Genomic DNA, 5,756 nt, shown 5'->3' with positions numbered 1-5,756 from the left:
ACACACCCTATGACATGAAGTAAGCTTGCTCTCTCATATTTTCATGTTGATGAGGCCAAAAGATACTTCTATTCATATTGAGAATTTTCAGATTTATAAGCTGAGTAAGAATTAAGTCTACGCACCGAACTCTCGTGAAGAAAATTCAAAGAGCTATCGCCAAGTATAGGTCTAGTACACTGCTCTTCATAATATCAAAAGCAAAGGTAGAAAGTATATATCATGTTTTTTGATTGATAATTTTGAGCCATAATTCACTCTGTAATGTTTACACCCAACAATTCTATTGGTATGTCAGTAGTTTGATGGCAAAGCTTGCATCAATATGGATTTCGAAGTGGAATATAGCAAGCAAACATGTAACAAGTTCTTCTAGAGCCAGCTCAATTTGGTATGTAGATTCAGCACATTCCTTTGGCTCAGGAATCATTACTCTTATTGAATACCATATGGGGTCAGAAAGCAAGTACATATTTATATACCACAAATCTGCTAGAAAAATCATTATTCATTATGTAAGATGTCAAGCATGAGATATGTGAACAGATGACATCATGCATGTGCATCGAATATGGACCGACATTTGTGTACAATGCAAACACAATGCCACACATGACAAAGTGTGATGCCGTGGAAGCCACCTCTTGAACCTTGTTAGGATAAACTTTCACATGGTGGGAGCCACCTCTTGAACCGACGGCATCTAACTTTAGAATCCTATTATAGTGCGATCACTTGTGTACATCAGCATGTTTAGCCATATGATATTGTTGTAGCAAATTCGCCAAATGTAAGTTGATCAGACTGTCAAGCAATTGGGAAAACAAATTACAAGCTTACTTTCTGATTCGAGCTTGGCTCTAAAGTGATTAAACTGTCCACAAACAATTTTTCCAAAGGTGGCTTTGATGGTGTGCGTGTATGCGTGCATGCATGCAAGCTCCTGGAAGCAATGGATGAAATTGTTTGATGAAAAATCGATCTAAATGAGAGAAATAGCAAATTGCTTGGAAATTAAAGTGGAAGTACTGTGAATTATTCAAAGGTGCAATGCAGGGATAAAGGAAATCAAAGCAAAGAACACTAAACTCAAAGGAACGAGCTGAACGGAATTAACCGAAAACGAGATTACTAGGACCTTGTTATTGTTGGACTTGAAATTATTCACAGTTTGTACAAATGACGCTCGAATGGAGAAATTGACATCGACGTTACCACAATACTCAAGGGGAAATCAGCAGTAATTTTGGCAGGGTTCCGGCATAATTTCAACATATCTTTTCCCTCTGCATATCTTCTATTCATAAGTCTTATATTCCCTTTGATTATTACTACGTCGGTGTCCATTTCTTAACTTAAATTCTTTTATATATCCATGAGTTCTTAACTTAACTGCTTTCATATATCCATAATTTCTCAACTTAACTGAACTTCCGATCCTTGAGCATTTCTCGTACCTTTTCCGCTTATTTTGAATTTAAATTAGGTTGAAGACTCTCTTTCTCAAACTTTGGTGGAATGGTCTTTTATGAGCATAAAAACGAGATTGAACTTGATATAGCTTGGCTGTGATTTATCCACCACCAATGTATAGTGACTTACTGTTATACCAGACCACAATTCAGCCACACAACCGAAGGACAAAGTAAACCGAAGCACCAAGGGAAAGAGAACTCTCTGCTATCAAAGGATGAGGCATCAAAATTCACAATATATGATCAGCATGTCGAGCAAGAACATCCAGATCACTCTATGCAATCTCAGATTGATCAATCATGAAGACAAATTCGTCATTATCATCTCTGAGGGAAAACATCGAACAGGTGGTGGTCATGAAGGGTGAGGTGTTCTACAAATAGGAATTCCTATCAATTGGCGAGCGATAGAACATGAGCAATTTGAGATAACAATTTGAAGCTCTTGGAAAAAGGCAAACACAGAACAATCGTATGATTGAGTCTCGACGAATCGACTGCATCCTACCTCGGGGAGATCCGATCCGAATGGTTACCTGTTAATACATGAAGACCGAAAGAATTGGAGAATCTCACGAAGACGGAGTTAAGGCGACGAATCATTTCAGCGAAAAAATTGCTTGGATCACGGGCGTGGACACTGGATTCTGTCCAAAGCGCTCAAGATGAGGAAGGAAGATATTTTTCTCGGTCTGTGCGTGTGCATTCTTGCTTCGTTCGGTTCCTCAGCTCTCCCGCACGCACCAAGAGAGGGAGAAAGAGCACGAGAGAAGGTTCGATCAGTGGTGATGAGCGTCCGTTCGCTGCTCCGTCACGGCCGAGGTTGCGCTGACCGGCGACGGAGATTTGACGGCGGCTGTCACCGATCGGAGATGGTATAGACGATCGATCGACGGTGATGGAGCTGGAAGGAAGAGGCGATAGCTGCGACAAGCTAGCCAGGGGAATGGAATGGGCTGGACTGAGGTCTTCGAAACACTACCGAATCTGATTGAGGCCTATTTTGACGATGGTTGATTTTGATTCATCCATCATTTTTGTATTGCCGATTTATTTATTTATTTATTTTTACACGTATCACAAAAATTGCGTGTTCGATTTGTGAGTTATATTTTAAATCAGCCAATTATAAATTTGTAATGAGAGTTTAGCGATGATATTCTACAAGCGATGTCCTTTTAGCCAAACAAACTCTACATAAGCCAATTATAAGGTTTGCAATTTTGTGAAATTAATTGACCGAAAAGTGAGTGCATGGAGTTTTAAAAAGTTATATCACTTGAGAGTTAGTTATTTATAAGCTTCATGCATTTTTTTTTAGTTAGCTAAATAGGTTATATTTTGTCGCAGTAAATTTTTTCTTGTATACTTTATATAAGTATGATTACTATTGTTATCGGAAGCAATAATGAATCATGCTCATCAATACATCCTCATGTTGTGTATTTTGCCAATTATTTCTTTCCATGATTTGATGACTTAAATATTACGAAATAAGATAGTCTTGACTATTACGTAACAATATTACTCAAATCAGTCACATGACATTACGTATAACTTTTATAGTAGATTTGATTATATAAATCTATTGCTCGTTTGAGATCACAATATCCCCAAAAAAGCAAGAGTGTAAAAGCATTTCAAATTACTTTTAAAACTTCATAGAAATTTCTTAAAGTTTGTAGCATTTAATATTAATTGCTACAAAATTTAGGATCCAAAGCGAAAGTACAATGAAACAAGACAAGAAGTATAGCAAAATGCTACTGTCATGTTTACTACAAGCAAATAATACCTTTAATTTATCGAACTTTCTTAAACTTTTAAATATCAATTTCTTATGTACACACAGTATTGTGAAATTTGCTAGTATGTAGAGATTTGAACCCCTTTTAGAAGGTAAGACATTAATCGGTAACTTGCGAATCATCTTCATTATCTCAAGATATGGGTTCATTCATCTATAGCTATGTACGAGCATGGTGTATTCCACATATATGCATGGGATGTCTATATAATTTTTTTTTTTTTTTTTTTGGAAAAGCTTGAGATGGAAATGCTCATTGGATTTGCTCAGTTAATAATACAAATAACAATTTCTTTTTGGAATGGATCTTTAATTAAATGATTCTTTAATAGAAGTAAAAAAGAACTAACGAGAGAAACTGGCCCAAACATAGAAAGGAGGGATTTTACCCGCCCGCCCATCGGGCCACACACGAAAAAAATAGAAATTAAAAAAAAAAAAAAACAAAGAGAAGACACTCGCTGCCCTCATACACACAGATACTATCAATCACTCACGCACATTCACACATTTTACCCTAATACAAATAACTTGGAACCGACTTGGAATCTTTTCGCAAAACCTCTGCTTTACCTCCCGCAGGCCTCACCCCTTGCTGAAGACACATGAGCCAGGCATGATGCTCCTCTTCTATTGAATTGAAGCGTCTCGTGGGCCGAACCACCTCCTCAGTGATTCCTCGTAAGCGCGCATCCTTCCCCGTGCATACTTGGAAGGATGTCCTACGTTTCTTCCAAGGTATAATGGATTCTCATAATCCTCACAGAGTGAAGCTGGATCCATTAATCCATTCTTCTCAAGCTCAACTAGGAAAGCATCCTCTAGTCGAGTGCATTGCATCACATATCCCAACTTTTTCACGGTTGCACCCTCTACGCTAATCTTAAGGCTAAATCGAAGAAAACTCTCATCAGATTGACCAAAGTCGACTGCTCCCTCTAGCAATCCCCACAGCACATTTGGATAGAAAAGCTGAAACCACACGTGATCCGTATCAAATGAACCAAGAGTTCCCAATACCTCATTCCGCCTTTGGCCGTTAACATGTGGTATGATGTCAAAAGATACTTCCCTGTTTCCATCTTCTACACTGAAGACAACACAGAGTACAATGCCTTGAACTTGTTATACAAGTCTTGCGAAGCCTTGAAAGATATAGTATCGTCTTCAACAAGGACGAACTCCTCTGGCATCTCTCTTCCGGGGCGAATGATCTTGTACCTTGACCAATTACTAACATTGGGATTACCAGAATAACGATGCTTCTGTTATATGGGTAAATTGTTAGAAGTTACTAGGTTTGTAATTAGTTCAAGAAGAAGAGTTTGATTTGAGCATATATTCCTAGTAATTTCACTAAAGCTAGAGTTTTACAATAATTAGACATATCAATCCTTGTTTAAGTTGGCAATCACTCCCTTGCAAGTGTTAGCCGCCCCTAATATTAGATCGAATCACCCTAAACTTAGCTCATACAATACGAGTGTACTATATTGGAAGTGCAAAATTGATGGAAAATAGAACAGCATATCCAAGAAATTAATTGTCCTTGTCAAACCCTACTATCTAATGTTCATTGTTATGAGTTCACTTTAGACGTCACCGATTCTTCAATACAAACTGTCCTAATTGAACTCCAACTTACTTGCAACAAGCTTAACATTATTAAAATAAATAAAATAAAAAGACTTATGCTTGCACTCAAACTAATGAAAAATCGAAAAGGAAAATCCAATGCATGCCCTCTCCACAGACCAGCCTTATCCAAACCACTTGCACATTTTATGTCTACCCTAACTTTATATAAAAGGAGAATGTCAAATCTGATACTCTCTATTAATTAAATTAAATCACACTGTACAAGTAATCCGCATGTGGCGGTTGACTCGTGTCACATAGCAAGGCATGTGGTGCGACGGTCCCCTATCATAATAGCAACTCGGATAACTCTTCTTCCTCGAGGTTAGTAGATTAAACTATGTTGTGATGCTAAAAAAATGGGACTTTCGATCAGGGTCAGCAATTATATTATGTTAAAGTTCATGAAAATCCAACAAAGATTGATTCTCAAAAGAGAGGCTCTTGGGCTTTTTACGCCATTTCGTTTTGTCGCTTTCAACCTCTTTCTCAAATGGCAATCAAGGGATGAATTATTTGCTTCGACTTTTATCCGTTATACTAAAAAAATGATGTTAAACTTATTAAAATTAACTCACAAAAATTGTACATTCAGTAATTTATTATATTTCTATATTATTGTACAATGTAACCCATTTATTTAATGGTCTACTCATAATCTATCGCTTTCGTTAACCCAATTACCATTACTCTACAATATTATCATACAGCTGTTGTTTGAACTTGCCCTTTCATGACTACAATCACAAGACTTTTGCCCCAAAAAGGATTAAAGATATTCTCATCCTAGGGATATAGACAAATAGAATTGGTTCATATTATATCTCACTTGCAAA

Source organism: Eucalyptus grandis, chromosome 8 (assembly GCF_016545825.1).
Source record: "Eucalyptus grandis isolate ANBG69807.140 chromosome 8, ASM1654582v1, whole genome shotgun sequence".
Lineage (NCBI taxonomy): Eukaryota > Viridiplantae > Streptophyta > Magnoliopsida > Myrtales > Myrtaceae > Eucalyptus > Eucalyptus grandis.
This window is presented reverse-complemented; position numbering follows the sequence as displayed.